This window comes from Podarcis liolepis, assembly GCF_965112155.1.
Source record: "Podarcis liolepis genome assembly, chromosome: 4".
NCBI lineage: Eukaryota > Metazoa > Chordata > Lepidosauria > Squamata > Lacertidae > Podarcis > Podarcis liolepis.
Window position 1 is genome coordinate 19,896,393 of NC_139558.1, and position 17,199 is coordinate 19,913,591.

The window sequence follows — 17,199 nt, forward strand, 5'->3', positions numbered from 1 at the left end:
AGCGACAATTTGTTGTTGACAAAGGACAGCTGGACATATAAAGGGCCCCATTACCTTCAGTAGCTTAGGGCCTCATCAAACCTATATCCGGCCCTGCTTCTTGGAATCACAAGTGAGGAGAATGCTGCTATGCTTGTGGCCTGCCATGGGCATCAGGTTGGCCACTGTGTGAACAGGATGCTCATTTGGTCTGAATTTGGTTGGAGGGAAAGAAGGCACCATGTATTGATGGGCACCAGCTTGAACAGCTTTAAAACAAAGAGTAGACAAATTCATAGACAGTAGGGCTATGAACAGATACCAAACCACAATGCCAATGTTCTATCTCCATTGTTGGAGATGGGCTTCTTTTAGGCATCTAGTTGGCCACTGTAAGAACAGGATGTTGCACTAGATTGGCTATCGGGCTGCTCCAGCAGGCTCTTCACACATTCTTATAAGTCCATTGAATTCAGTGGGGCTTACACCACTTAAGTGGAGTTAGGACTGCAGCCTCTTTTGCTACCTTGATTCCTCAGTTTGGTATGAACTTGTATGAGTGAGGGAAACAAGATAGGGTGATATCAGGGAAGGACAGTTTAGTTAAAAGTCGATGAATCATTGGATTGGAGAAAGGAGAAGGAAATGAATTTTAAATTAAATTGATTAATTTCATTATATCCACTGCAATTCTTTTATTTATGGGGGGTGGTGGTAATCTGATTCTATACCACTTAGAAACACCAGTGTTAAGTAGTATATTCATTTGTGGAAATAAATAAATGGATAGGAGTGAGGGAGCATTGGCCCAGTTCCCTCTGGCACTTTCACACTGTGAATGGTATTTCATGCTTCTGCCAAATGGATATGAAAATTCAGCAAAAACAGGGGCCATATTAAATTGTATGTAGGGAAATATTCATGAAATGCTCTCACTCCTGCTCCAGGTTGGAGCAACACTACTTTCTATTGAAGGCGTAGCTGTAGACAGTGCAATGTGCTGATATTGGATTAAAAAAGAAAGATAAGAATCATCAAATGTAGAACTGATGGGTCAAGAAGATGTGTTTTCATAAGCCAGTCTTTCCATTACCTGCTGCCCTCTAGATATTTTGGCCTAATATTCCCGTCGCCCCAGCCATCATGGCCAATGCTCAATGGATGGTGGTTCAACATTTTAATGCTTGTGATTGTCAGAGACTGAACAGAGGGGGAATGGTGGAGACTGCCTCCCCCTCCTCAACCTTCCAGAGAAGAGGAAGACAGTATAGATTTACAACAGTGGTATGAGAAACGTCGTGGCTCAGAGGTAGATAAGGGGCAAAGTTGGGAAATAATAGCAGAGGAGGGGTAAGCAGAGCCTGAGCAGTTGGCTGACACGTTATCACTAGAAAGAGTTCCAGTCCCCCCTTCTCCCAGAACCCGGTGAGCATTGAAAGTAGGAGAGCAAAAGGCTCAGAGGCAAATGGCCCTAATCAGCCACCGTAAGGTGAGTCATGCTGCTGACGACTGAGGAGAGAAGGGGGTTGGAGATTACTCAGAGCAATGCCATAACTCCAAGAGGCTGCATTTCTAAGCCTCTCTCTATGAATGTTGAATAAAATACATTGGTAAGAGCTTCTGATGCCTGGCAGTGATTAGACATATGTAAAGATACAGGTGTATCATAGTGGTGCTTTAGATGTCATGTTTAGATTGCTTTGGCCCAAATTTATGGCATTCCCTTCCAGTTAACGTCAGACAAACCCAACTGAACTTTCAGCGTCTACTGAATACTTATTTTATTCTAGCAGGCATTTTTCACTTGTAGTTTGATTGTACAGTTGTAACTGATTTTTATTTTTGCGTTGTACCTTTGCAAACCATTTAGAGACTATCATAGTTAAATGGTGTGTAAATTGTTTAAATAAATGAATAAATATTTCACTAGGGATTGCAGCAATGTGTCCCTGCTATACAACTAGGAGTTTGCCCTGTTTGCTTCTTTTACCATTTAAGGCCCACTGAATAAAAAAATTGTATACCTCCTTCAAAAGGCTCCATTATCTGCACATTTGCTTTACTGAGCTGAAAAAATATTTTCATTGCTATTGCTCAATTATCTCTGGAAACTACAATTACTATATCATCCGTAATAGTAGTGTAACCTTGCTTTGCTAAAATAGGTAACTCTAGGCTGCATAATCTCAAGGGGTTTGTCAGAAGGTTCCAGTTGACAATTGGGACTAAATAAAAGAGAATCAAGTCTTTTTTCTGTAAGTAAAAGCAAAATGAAAGCTTTTATTGCTGAAAACGGCTATGCAAAAGCAGCTATCATGCAGCATGTAAATTGTACATTGTAAAGGTTCCTGGGAACGATGTGTCTCTGGGCTTCCCAGAAGTTAACACTGTCAAAGCCAAAGTACTCTTGAAAAATTCTCTTCCCTCGTGTGTCTTGAGACATACTTTCTTCCTTCAGTTCTTCCTGAAGTTTTTTCATGCTTGTCCTATGTAATGAATGCCTCACTTTGATATACCTTAGAGTTGTTGAGTGCTGAACATCTGTAATTCTCAAAGCGGTACAGCCAAGACAATGCATGCTTCATTTCTTTAAATCAAATTACTACTGCAAAGTAACACTACTATGTAGCTATGCCAGAATTGCAACATACACAGAGCATCTCAAAAACCAGGACACCCTCATACAGTGGTACCTCAGGTTACAGACGCTTCAGGTTACAGACGCTTCAGGTTACAGACTCCACTAACCCAGAAATAGTACCTCAGGTTAAGAACTTTGCTTCAGGATGAGAACAGAAATCGTGCAGCAGCAGTGCAATGGCAGCGGGAGGCCCCATTAGCTAAAGTGGTACCTCAGGTTAAGAACAGTTTCAGGTTAACAACGGACCTCCAGAATGAATTAAGTTCTTAACCCAAGGTACCACTGTATATAAACATGTTATTTAAACAATTTTAGGCATCTCTAATTTGGATATCAGGCATTCATCAGGTGCCCTGGGAAAATGGCATATCTTGCTGGCTGGGTCATTGCTGCAAGCATTCTAGGCACCAAGGAACAAGGAATAAACAAATACATATACAATATATTTGCAGCAGTGAATGGGTGAAAGCCTGGGAGAGAATAAGGACTTTCTTCTAGCTTTGGCTAAACTACGAACCAGAAAAGAATGTGGGAGCTTGTAATCTTCATTGTGTTTTTTAGTGCGAGCGTCACTGATCACCAGGGTGCCTAGTCTGTGTCAAGGAATTCTGAAACACAGCATCAGTTTTTTTACTGTAAGTGATTCTTAATACAAGTCAGTCCAAAGGTGGGTCATCATGTGGGTGTATAGAAATCATGAATGAAAGAGTTGAGCAGTGAGATTTTGAAAAGAAAAAGATGAGAAGGGATGAGTTTTGTTGTTTTTTGGTGGAGGAATGCTTCATCCTAATAGCCACTAGGGAGTTTGCAGTTACATTTAGATACATATTGTATACTGTATTCATTCAGTTAATTCATTCATTCATGAATCATCATCAGGGCTATTTATATCACCCACCCATGAATCCTAATATATTACTTCTCCAGTTGCCAAAGTCATAAATTGTTCTTACGTATCTCCTGCTGACATCTCTGTTGGAGCTGAGGACTGTTGATGATCTGATGAATGCCTTAGCAGATTTGAAAACCACAGGTGCATACTCAACACAGTCATAAGGAGACGAAAAATTGTTCAGATGCAGTTTTTTCCTCCTTTGAAAGCATATCAAATAATGCTGCTCTTTTATCTTAAAAGCAATGCAGTTGGAAGCCCTTATGTTATTTTATGTAATTTACCAAACAACATTCCAGTTTTCCTGTTTATGAATTATTTTAAGCAGCCCATTCAAAGGATACCATTTTACAGAGTTAAAAATCATGCCGTTTAATTGAAATAATGATTAGGCATGGCTAGAGCAGATATTGCTGGCTACAGAGTGTTTCTTTCAGACATGGCTCTGTGAAGTTGGGATTTTAAGAAGTAAATCAAGGCAAGGCACTGAAATTGTCATCTATTACTGTAACATAGATACGAAATGACTTAAGAACTTTACAGTAGTGTTTGACCAATAGACTGCACAATAATTAGGAAACCATCTCATATGGCTTCTACAATACTGAAATGCAGAAACAGTACAGCACAGCATAGAGTGTATCTTTATGATAATATTGATGCTCCTACTTTTAGCAGGGGTGGTGTGTCTCAACCCCATTGGCCTTGGAAGAGACTTGAGTTGGTCTCTCCAGGTGGAGGGGGTCAGCACATGGGTCCAATCCCTAGTGGGAAGGGGCGATCTAGACAATATTTTTGTCTGCTCTGCCTCCTCTTCCTTCTAAAGTTGCACTGTCCTTCTTCCATCCATCTGCAATGTGGCTTTGGTGCTGAGTAGGAATTTTTGGAGAGTCCTGATAGACACTTGGAATTTCCTTCTTTGACCCACTGCACACTATAGGGCTCTGTTCTATTGATTTGGTTCAACTGATCTGTTTGGAAAGTAATCCAAGCAGGGAAGGGAAGATCTCATGTCATTGCCCTCCTGTTGTACTATAGTATTATGAGGCATTCCTGACTTACAGTATTTTTTGCCCCATAGGACGCACTTTTTCCCCTCCAAAAATGTGTTAACATCCTATGGGGCGAATGCAGGCTTTCGCAGAAGCCTGGAGAGCGAGAGGGGTCAGTGCGCACTGACCCCTCTCGCTCTCCAGGCTTCACACAGATCTCTGCAAGTCATGGGAGCCCGCGCCGAGCTCCAGCAGCTTGCGGAGAGTTGCCCGCATGCCGAAGGCTGGGCGCGCTGAGCTCAGCGTGCCCAGACTTCGCACGGCTCTCCGCAAGGCGTGGGAGCCCGGCACTGGGCTCCTGCGGCTTGCGGAGAGTTGCTTGAATGTCGAAGGCTCCCGCGACTTGCAGAGAGTTGCTTGAATGTCAAAGGCTGGGTGCGCTGAGCTCAGCACACCCAGACTTCGCGCGGCTCTCCGCAAGGCGCGGGAGCCCAGCGCCGGGCTCCCACAGCTTGCGGAGAGTTGCCTGTTCTGGGGGCTGGGGGGGGGGCCTCGCCCCTTCCCACTAGGGATTGGACCCATGTGCTGACCCCCTCCACCTGGAGAGACCAACTCAAGTCTCTTCCAAGGCCAATGGGGTTGAGACACACCACCCCTGCTAAAAGTAGGAGCATCAATATTATCATAAAGATACACTCTATGCGCCTGGGGGGGGGATAATTTTTTCCCCTTTATTCCCCCCCCCAAAAAAAAACTAGGTGCGCCTTATGGGACGGTGCATCCTATAGGGCGAAAAATACGGTACCAAATACAGCCTGGGGGCTTGGGGTTGTGTAAAGGTAAAGGTAGAGGGACCCCTGACCATTAAGTCCAGTCGTGGATGACTCTAGGGTTGCAGCGCTCATCTCACTTTATTGGCCGAGGGAGCCAGAGTTTGTCCGCAGACAGCTTCCGGGTCATGTGGCCAGCATGACTAAGCCACTTCTGGCGAATCAGTGCAGCACACAGAAATGCTGTTAACCTTCCTGCCGGAGCGGTACCTATTTATCTACTTGCACTTTGACGTGCTTTCGAACTGCTAGGAGCAGGGACCGAACAACAGGAGCTCATCCCGTCGCAGGGATTCGAACCATCAGCCTTCTGATCAGCAAGCCCTAGGCTCTGTGGTTTAGACCACAGTGCTACCCGAGTCCCATGGGGTTGTGTACTTGGGCACAACTTAAGGCCTGGTGTTCATACCTTGGTGAAAGCTGGACCCATGTTAGGTTCACAACCCAAGGCTCAGGTAGCAAGGAAAGGGAATCCTCTCTCAATTCTTGGCTGGAGGACAAACTATGTGGTGGCTTACATGCCCATGGTGGGGAGAAATGTTTCCCTCATACACCTGCCCACACTTAATGATTTGGCTTATTTTGCCGATACTCTAATTTGTTATATGTAAATAAATATAACCTTGTTTTCCCCCCAATATGATATGTTGAGTATTATTTCAGGTTGTGTTTGTGTTTGAAGACTGAGAATTGTTGAAGATTGGAATTTGCTGTCCTGTCTATTGCCTTTGTCTATTTTTCTTCAACTACAAAAATTTGCTGCAGTAGTTTGTGGCCGACAAAAGCAGCTCTCCTAGTTATGCAGAGCAGTAAATGATTCTGACCCAAAACTTCCGTAAGGGTTGGGAAATATTGTCTATAGGTGAACGGGTTTCCCTAGTTTTCTTGTGTTATTTTCTCTGCAGTTTTCTTATACCTTGAGTTCTATTCTGGTTGCTGTCCAGCAAGAAAAGATAATTTAGCTGGAAGGAGTCAGGAGAACCCCCAGAACAGAATTTAGGGTGAGATAGATTGTTGTGTCTGGCAAGATTTAAAGCTGAATTCTGTAACACTGAATTCCAAGCATTATACAAATGAAACGTTCAAAGGTTGCAGCCCTAACAATTTTTAACACTACATGCACAATTTGTAATTTTGACTCATAAATGGATAAGCACTGGGCCTTGCATTTCCAAAAAAAGAGAATACGAATATGAAATATACTGTTCAGTCATTTTCAGAACAAAGAATATAGAAGAACGGAAAAGACACCATGGGGATAAAGCTATTGTTGCCAAAGGTGGAACCACATTCCTCCCCACAAAATGAAAGCTTGTGTGAAACTTTATACTTGGAGGAAAATGCTGATGACATAAAAAATAATTTAATAAAGAAATTGATTTTTCTTTTGAAATGCAGAGCATTTAAACAAATTACTTTCCCTTGCACTTTTTGCACTGCATAGTGCGATATGTGCTTTTGCCTCATAGTGGAATTATACCCCGAATTACACTCTAGCATAGAAAGTGGAAAATAAAATAAATGAGGGACTCATTTTTCAGCAAATAATTATAATATCAAGAGTCTTCTTGAGCTCTTTTGCTATGCAAGATTAAGAGTGGCATGATAATGAAGTTAATTATTTAATTGTGTCCTTTTCTTTCGTACCTCATAGGGATGGAGGAGAAATTTGATTCAGCCCTTAAAGTAAAATCTATCAAATCTGCACTTTCCAAAACACAGCTATCCTTCAAAATTTGCATTTATCCAATTTTTGTGATTCAGTACATGTTCACAAAAAAGCATATATTAGGAGAAAGTGTGCATGAAACTGAACACATTCCTGAAAATAACATGCAAAAATGCATTATATTAGGGGAAATTGCTTGCAAAAATGTGTTTCTTAGTCAATATAAGTATGCTTATTAGGAAAAATTTACACTAAAATGCTGGGGAATTTTAGTGAGGGAATTTTTTTTTAAAGCAGATTGCTGCAAAATGTGGAGAACTGAATTTAGGATTAGAAAAGTAAGAAAACGGGAGAACCAAAATTTACTATACTTCCATCTTTAATAGTGTTGATGTTTCACTATATTCTTACATTCCCAAGCATTATGACTTTGTATGTTCTCCGTATGTTCTGCTCATTTATTCCTTTAGGTCCCAAACTAGCCCCAAGTTCTTGTACATGCATTCAGTATGATTTCTTCCTGCCATCATGAAGCTGTATACTTTGGTTTAGGTGCATATTGGGTCTTGCATAACCAGTCACAGGAACGTGTTGCTGCCAGCGAACTCACAACTCACCTGGGATTCCATGTAGACATTAACTGAGGGGGAGGTCATGTTGCCACCATGATTCCTACAACATCAACTGTTCTTTTTCAAGATACTTCAACTGCACACATCTGAGCAGTCATTTGTCTATCCTTTCTGTGGAAGTCCTTGTTGAAGCAATTGATACTCCATACAAGATTCCAAATTGATTAGAATTGGATATATGTGCAATTTTGAAGTGTTCCCTAAAAGAAACAAATTCATGACTGCACGTTGTAGTAAACCGATAGGGGAAAGGGGTTAGTATAGTCTTCAACCAGTTATTCTAGTTTTTGTCTTTCAAGAAATGTATTATATGCATCCTGCCTGCAGTCTAGATTCGTACATTCTCAAAGTCCAGGTCTACACTATCCTCTAAAGCTACAACAAATACAGTGGTACCTTGGTTTACGAACATTCCTGTTTACCTACGATTTGGTTTACAAACTCCGCAAAACTGGAAGTAGTGTTCCGGTTTGCGAACTTTACCTCAGTCTACAAATGGAAACTGAACAGTGGAAGGGCACCGGCAGTGGGAGGCCTCATTAGGGAAAGCACGTCTCAGTTTAAGAATGGAATTGGTTTAAGAACAGACTTCAGGAACAGATTAAGTTCGTAAACCGAGGTACTATACGATAATTTTTATTGTCATTGTCCCATACAGAACAGCAAAACTGAAAAAATCTACATCAGACATTCAAAAACCAACAAGCCTGCTCTCCCAGCCTGGTTAACCCCCTAAAAACTCTGATATCCCATAATTAAATACAATATACTCCCACAGAGACTACCTTACACTGTGTTTAAAACCAAAATCACATTTGGATAAAAACTGTTTCTCAGGTGGCTAGTCCTAGTCTTTATAACCCTGTACCTTCTTCCAGAAGGCAGAAGCTGAAACAGATCATTTCCCAGGTTCGTACTATCCTGCACTATCTCTGCAGCTTTCTTATGACACTTGGAAGCATAGATTTGCTCCAAGGTGGGAAGAGTGTACCACTGTATATAAAGATGTTCTTCCTAATGTTAAGATGGTAGCCACTTTCCACTACCTGGAGATATCAGTGAGATTTTGTAGAGCTTTTGTGGCACGCGATTACAGAAGTAGCCTTAGTGAACATTCCTGGAAATGACACAAAGAAAATAATACATAAAGACTGGCTGTCTACACCAAGGCTGCAATCTAAACCCATTTTGTGCCCAGCTTGGGGGGGGGGGGCATTTTGTTTGGTCAGAATTGTCTCTCCAACCAGAGTAATGCCAGTGTCATTCCACCAGTATGGACTCTTTTCCACCCATTAGGCAGAAGTGTTTCTGGTGGAATCCTGGTGGTGGCAGTTCATTGATCACTCTGAAACTGGATGTTCTGGGGTGTAGTGAGAAAGGACTAAACTAGCCTGGATCCCACATCGGCCCCAATGTGATCGCTTGACAGTATCAAACCTGAAAGTTGTGCTAGCTCCAGAGACTTACCTCCCCACACCTTCTCCCCTGGATTGTTTGAATAATAGTCTCCAGAGATTTAGGTGCTCCATTAAGCCCAGCTGGAGTTTGGATTGCACTGTTAACCAGAGGTATCAACAATCATAGAAAAATGAGTTGTTGGGCAAGGTAACAGAAGCATATGTGAACAATAGTTTCATGCAGACAGAATGTCAAATACCTTCATAGGAAGGTGGTACCCGTTCCTTTAACTTAAATCCCTAAATTGTTCTGGACACACACAATTTCCTTGTAAAGTTTTTTTTTTACCCTTCTGTGGTCCTGATGTGTAATTTGAATTGTCCCTGCTGAGTTTTATGCACACATTTAGTCTGCATCACTATGATTCTTTTGTTGCTGCTATTTGTAAAATATGAGTAAATTTTCAATGAAAATATAGATTGCTCTTTTGTAAAAAAAAAGAAAGAAAGACAAAAGAAAAGAGAGAACCTACCCTGTAATTCCATAACTCCTGGTTTTGCAGCCTACTTGAGACTGCAAAAAAGAAAAAGAAAAGCCACAGGGACATTGTCAAGCATCTGCCAAGCCAAGATAATTCCTATGTTTGGCTTGGTGGGCCATAAGTTATGAAAGACTGTAATACAAAGGAGTATTGATAAGCTCTTTGTATAGAACCTTTAGGAACAATCATATGTGGGATCCTTTTTTTTGTCTGAATGATATATCCTATCATTATCTACAGTTCTGGATGACAATCTGCAAGAGGTGACTATTTTTATACTTGCTGAAATATTCATGCAACTATTTAAGAGTTTGTCAGCTTCATAGTGAGAAAGAAACATTTCTATTGCCCTCTTCAGGTGTCACCATTAGGGAGCACAATACTATCGCAAGAAATTGGCATAAAGCAAGCCAGTATACATTAAGCCAGCATTAAGGTATCAAAGATCCAAACCTTATACAGGGCAGGGAAAGCGTGCTGGTAGAGGGAAAACAGAACTAAGATAGTGTTATCTGTGTGGTTGCCAGGTCATGTGACTGAGCTGAATGGGCTTTAGGGTGTGACCCAATTCCTGCCTGTCTGGTCCAGTCTTTAACATGCTTCTGAAATGCCCCATTTAAAGGAGCTACGATTGCCTCAGTTCAGCCAGCTTTGGCTCACCTGGTTGAGCTACCCAGCTGAGCTAGGTAGTAAGCAAGTTCTGCCAGCATATCTCAGGCTGAGCCACAGTTGGGGACTTAACATCAGCCAAGCCCAATTGAGGCAGACAGAGATCCACTGTGTCATATGCTGCTCATGCTAGTCGATCTTGCCAAAGGATTGCCCCCTTAGTAGCGAATTCAACACTTAAGCAAAAGGAGTGAACAACGGGGTATGCAAGTTCTATCTCAAAATGTAGACATTTTGGTTGCCTTCCAAATTTTGGATAGTGTCAGGGACTGAAATGAGGAGGAGGAGGAATGGTGGAGGTCTCTTCCCCCTTCTCCCACAGCTTCCAGAGAGGAGGAAGGCAGTCTCGAATTACAGCAGGGATTTGAGGAAAATAACAGCTCAGAGACAGGCAGCAGAGTTATGGAGTGTTAGGAAAAGAAGGAGGGGAGGCAGAGCCACCAGCTGACACATCACTGGACAGCATAACCGACCTCACTTCTCCCAAAATGCAGCGTTCGTTAAGGGTGCAAGAACAAAGAGCATAGAGAAAGTTGTCCACGGACGTACGCTGTGTTGTTGCTAGAGGGGAAAGGGGAGGAGCTCAGTGTGCGCAACTCCATCATTGAGGAATGACTTGAATTCTTTGCTTCTCACCATGATAATGATAATAATTTATTATTTGTACCCCACCCATCTGGCTGGGTTTCCCCAGCCACTCTGGGCAGCTTCCAACAAAGATTAAAAATTACATTAAAATGTCACACATTAAAAACTTCCGTGAACAGGGCTGCCTTCAGATGTCTTCTAAATGTCAGGTAGTTGTTTATCTCTTTGACATCTGATGGGAGGGCATTCCACAGGGTCGGCACCACTACTGAGAAGGCACTCTGCCTGGTTCCCTGTAGCTTTGCTTCTCACGGTGAGGGAACCACCGGAAGGCCATCGGCGCTGGACCTCAGCATCCGGGCAGAATGATGGGGGTGGAGACGCTCCTTCAGGTATACTGGGCCAAGGCCATTTAGGGCTTTAAAGGTCAACACCAACACCAACCAAGAACTCTCTTGTTTCCTTCTTGCTTCTTGGTGCCATTGGGGGGAGGAAGAGGAGTCCTCAAGCCTGACAGATAGCAATTATCTGCCTTGGGGAACTTCTTGTACTTCTCCATGTATTTTGGAACTCCAGGAAATGCAGGTTTCCTCCATGAGTACAGAGGGGGTTCCAACTGCATATAGGCAACCTTCACAAGTGGGAGGATGACCATTATGATAATGAGGCTGGAGCTAAAGTATTCATCCCTGTTGCCCCTGCACGAACAGAGACACACAAGAAAGGCTGCTGATCATGTTTAGGTTCACAGAATCACAGACTTGGAGGGTTGGAAGGGTCATCTAGTCCAACTCCCTGTGATGCAGGAATCTTACACCCAACGTTGGGTTCAAATCTGCTATCCTGAGATTAAAATTTTCATGCTCTACTGGTTGAGTTGTCCCTCAGGTTATAGGATTAATCAATATTTTCTCATTTTTAAATTCATTGGACAGATGGGTCCTAGGCAGATGTGCCTGCCACTTATTCAGGGAATAGCATTTGAATAATATAAAAAATGTGTGTGCCAATCATTTAATCATACTTTGATTGATGTGCATAAATCCCACCAGGTGCTCCTATCAGGAAGCAAGGGAAAAACAAGGAGGCAGCTCTGTGAAATGACTTTTTATTTTTGTGTCTGAACTCCTATGACTGTAGACTTTGAAGTGACTGAAATGTAAGCTATCTAGCCTTCCCTGCAGGCAGAGTAGGAAGCATGATCCTTCTACACTTCCAGTTACACAATTTAGCTCACAAAACCAGCCAAAGTGCTGGTTCCCCACAACTGCTACCATCAAAAGATCTCTGGGAACACTGGTCTTTGAGGTTTGTTACTTTGACCCTACAGGAACCTAGGTTCATGTGGATATTGAGGTGGCTAGTATGAGGTGACTAGATGGGTAGAAAATTGTTTCAGTTACCATTTAAAGACAGTTTCTGAAACAATATGTGAACCAAAACAAACGCATCCTTCAAAATTCTAGTTCTCTGAATTTTGCAATATAGTTCGCCAGTCATGCAATGCAAATACTGTTTATTAGATGTATATATTCATGAAAATAACATTAAAAATGCATTGTTTTGGGGAACAGTGTCCATACAGATGTGTATATTAAGAGAAATTCACTGATGAATTTTCATGAGAAGTGTTTTTATTTATTTTTTTTAAATCACAAACTGATGTAGAAATGTGGATAATTGAACTTAAGCTTGAGAAGAGGGCCGACTGATTCATCGATCCCTACACTCTGTATTGTCTTTTTACAATGGATAAGTCTTACAAACCCACCTTGTCATTACCCCTCCTCTACCCTGAAGGGCACAGCATATACATAGATTTGTTTCAGGGCTTGGATCAGTGGTGTTGCGTGGCTTGCCAGCACCCAGGGTAAGGGAGGGAAATGGAAGGTGTATGCATGTACATTCAACTGTCTGACGGTGTCGGCATCACCCAGGAGATCGCAGCCATAGAGATAAGCAAAGAAGAGTCATTCCACTGTCTGAAGAAGTCACTTCCTGGTTCACACAGAGAAGCATTTTTGGAGCCCAGGGACAGAAGCACTTAGCTGTATTGAGGCAGCTCTGAGTGCTGGAATTTTGCATCTCTGATAATTTTGGACCCAGAGCAACCACCCCTGTGTCCCCATGCTATGCCATTGGCTTGGACACATCATATCTCAACACTGTAAACTATGAAGGAACTTCTTGTAATTAATGAGGACTATTCCTTGGTACATGGAATGGTGGAATGGTACGCGGAATGGCGGAAGGGACGCAGGTGGCACTGTGGGTTAAACCACAGAGCCTAGGACATGCCGATCAGAAGGTCGGTGGTTCAAATCCCTGCAACAGGGTGAGCTCCCGTTGCTCAGTCCCAGCTCCTGCCAACCTAGCAGTTTGAAAGCACGAAGTGCAAATAGATAAATAGGTACCGCTCCGGCGGGAAGGTAAACGGCGTTTCCGTGTGCTGTTCTGGTTCACCAGAAGCGGCTTAGTCATGCTGGCCACATGACCTGGAAGCTGTTAGCAGACAAACGCTGGCTCCCTCAGCCAATAAAGCGAGATGAGCGCGCAACCCCAGAGTCGGCCATGACTGGACCTAATGGTCAGGGGTCCCTTTAACTTTACCTTTATTCCTTGGTAATCAATTCTTTACAAAGAGAGCTGCAACCTACCTTTCATTGCTTTTTGCAATGAAAGAAGTGAGCTAAAACCATTTGAGAGAAGTGAGCTAAAACCATCTATCACGAGCCCTGGATTATATCAGCCTGAATCCAATAATTTTATCATGTGTACTTATCGTAGGGTCACCTTCAAAAACAGAACAATGAGAAAGTTTACTGCATCAAACCAGTGCTGGGCTGAAAGTTAACCAAGCAGAGTTCACCTCCTTCATTTTCATTATCCACCAACAACTGTGTTTTCCTGAAGGGCAACAACAGCAGTTATATTTCAGGGTAGTCCCTATGTTGTTGTTTTCGTCCCAGAAGGCTCCTTTCCATAAATGTCATATCATGACATAGCTTCATGCACCAGGAGCCTCAGGGAAGGAAATGTCAGCCCCCGGGGAATCACTGCCATTTCCACCATCACTAAAGTCCTGTCCCTAATACTTTTGCACCAATTCATCCACGAAAGAATCACCAAAATCTTCTGCCTCCATTAACACCACCTGTGAATCAGTGGCAAAAACTGAGAGAGTGTTTTACAAAAGCTCTCCATAACACAAAATACTCTCTCTGCATCCTCTGTGTGGTAGCTTGGCAACACATCTTTTTATCCCTTCCAGAAATCATACATCAGCAATCAGAAAAAATAAAAATAAAAAGCCTAAACAACTTTTACCTTACTTTTCAGTTTAGCTAATCACAAACTTTCAGACATGAAAATACTTCAGAGAGAAACTGAAAAACAAGAGAAAATATCCGAATGTAGAGGCTGAATGTTCTAATACTTCATGTATCGATTCTTATGAAAGAACTTTTCACCTGTTTAATGGAACAATTAAAACCTGTTTCTTTGGTCACATATTATTTACATATAAATCTATTAAACTGACTCTCTCCCTCTAATACAGTGGCACCTCAGTTCTCAAACATCTCCATTGACAAATATTTTGGAACCAGAATGCTGAAAACCGAGAAGTAAATGCTTCCATTTTCAAACGGGCCGTTTCAAAGTCAAATGGCTTGTGCTATGTGTTTTTACAGTTTTTCTCAAATGAATTTTCAGACAGCCCTTTGTGCCTCGGTTTTCGAACATTTCGGAACTCGAACAGTCTTCTGGATTGGGTTATGTTCGAGAACTGAGGTACCCCTGGTTTGAATGAAGTTTTGTTTAGAGTTTTGTTTTCTTTTTTCACATTGCAGAACACTCTTGTATTTTCTATCCCAAACTTCCCTTTGAAAGGTTCCTAATCCCTATTTTAACCCTTTCCAAATGTTCCCCCCCCCCGGAGTTTAAATTATGTTAAATTATGCAATATGTGCAAATGCTTGACAAAACATCTTTAAAAGGTTATGCACACAATATTAGGGTTCTGGGCAGCACAGTTGCTGTTCTGGATTAGCAGTAATAAGTCCTTGTATAAAGAAATACATTGATATGACATATTATTGTGTCTAATCTAGACCAGCAGCTGTGCCAGGCCATCCAGAAACCTGATCTTGTTTCTTGAATCCAGGTAATTGGTAGATTTTGAGGCCATAGGGCAACCCTGGAGGTATCTAGTACAGTGGTGCCCCGCAAGACGAATGCCTCGCAAGACGGAAAACTCGCTAGACGAAAGAGTTTTCCGTTTTGGAGGTGCTTCGCAAAACGAATCTCCTATGGGCTTGCTTCGCAAGATGAAAATGTCTTGCGAGTTCCTGAGGGTTTCCCCCCCCTTTCCCCCCTTTTTCTAAGCCACTAAGCCACTTATCAGCTGATCCGATAAGCCGATAAGCCGCTAATAGCCGCTAAAAGCACTAATCCCCTAATCCGTCAATGGGCTTGCTTCGCAAGATGAAAAAACTGCTAGACGAAAAGAATCACAGAACGGATTCTTTTCGTCTTGCGAGGCACCACTGTATTAACAAATTGAATGCTGTATTCCAATAGCTCACCCAAAAGAACTGTTTGGGGGTGCAGACTTTCTAGCTTGTGCTATTCAATAAAATATGCCGTGCTAACATTGTATCCTAAAAATATAAAAGGCTATGAGGAATAAAATAGTTTTATTATACTAAATGAGGAAATTGTCATATGCTATATTGTGCAGACACGGATGAATACCAGGAAATTGGGATTTCACAGTACAAGCATGTGTCGACTCCAATACAATGCCTTAGCTGAGTTTACTTGACAGCATAAGAGGGTTCTATATTTGCTACACACTTCAGGCAAAGGTAGAATTTCATGGGTGTCTTTCAAATATAAGTGTGATAAGCAAATAAACAAAGAGCAGGAAAATCTGCTGCATAATGTGGTGGTTTGCTCCTTTTCTTCTTAGCCATTTGCTTCGTAACAAAAAGTAATTAAAGTAGCATTGGGCGAAATGTTCCTAAATGAAAAGAAAAGTATCCACAGTATAAGCCTGTCCTATGCTTTTCACGTCTAACTATGCAACTTGTCTGTCAGAAATAGAAAGATGAAGGAAGTGAGTAGTTAAGGAAACATCACTTCCTCTTGAATTTTATTTTTTTATGTTCAATATTTTTATGCTCCTTTTCTTTTCACAAAAGCCCATTCAAATTGGATCACAGAAATAAAGTGTGTGTGTGTGTGTGTGTGTGTGTGTGTGTGTGTGTAAAATCAAATATAGTATAAAACTATTCAGTTTCTTCTAAGCGGCTGAGGCTTAATTCAGGGTTAAGCTATATGTGACAGTAAATGCAAAATGCACAAATTGTAGATATGTGAATCTTTTAAAACCCCAAGCAGCAGGTGGAGAAGGAGAAACTGCCAATACTCTAGCTGAAAGAATGGGAGGGGCAAATTATGGGGACAGGTGACATGGAAACGTGGAATTCTCTGGCATCTGAATAGTGATGGGGGAGGAAATAGATTTAGTTAAAGGTGAGCTTACCTAATTCTTACTATCCAAAACAATACAAGAACTGAAACACAGCCCTCCTTCAAAATTTACATTTCCCCAAATATTGCCATAGAGTTCTCCAGTCCAGTAATGTGTAGAAAAATGCACATACTAAGGTAAAAACATGCATAAAAATGCATACATATGCAAAAATAACATTAAAAATGCATCTGAGCACAGTCCTTTGTTTTCCCTTACTAAAACTCATGCTACGAAAACTCATAGTATCAAACACATTTATCTCTCATTCAGATATGATACTTCTGCTTTTGGATTCACACATTTGACATAACGATAACATGATTTCAAAAAGAGGCAATCCTAACCACCCTTATCTTGGCCATTATTATTCCCAAACATCTAGTTGTGATCAAAGCTCTTATCAATTGTGCTAGATTTCTGTTTTAAACATTCTAAGAGATGGGTCTTTCATTTTGATCCAGTAAGATGGTTATTATGGTTGACACAGATATCACACAGAAATTCAAGTAGCCTCAGGTTGTGGAGTTTATCATTTGAGCTGGGTTAAAAGTATAAATTACTATCTTATCGGCCCTGTGGTTTGAATCAATGCAGGGCCTGGGGCCAGGGAGGGGGGGAACCCGGTACTTAGATGAAATTGTGAAACAGGCCACCTGTTGAGGAGGCTTTTGGCATTAAAATGATGGCAAAGTGTTTGTGTTTGTGTTTTTGTGTGTGTCTAATGTAATGTAATTCAATTTTCAATGTAATTCATTTCTTTGTAATTCAATTTTTAGGGAACATTTTCTCACGTTGTATTTGATATCTAGGCTACTAATTACTTCTGCAG

At 41.6% G+C, this 17,199-nt stretch overlaps 1 long non-coding RNA gene across 1 annotated transcript; it reads right to left on the reverse strand.

The window, feature by feature from the left end:
- Positions 1 to 3,871: 3,871 nt before the first annotated feature.
- Positions 3,872 to 12,756, reverse strand: LOC310705668. Its single transcript, XR_014525443.1, has 3 exons — positions 12,603 to 12,756; positions 9,566 to 9,606; positions 3,872 to 4,483 (listed from the first exon to the last, which is right to left on the reverse strand). It is a non-coding gene; the product is annotated as an uncharacterized lncRNA (long non-coding RNA).
- Between the last annotated feature and the right edge of the window lie 4,443 nt (positions 12,757 to 17,199).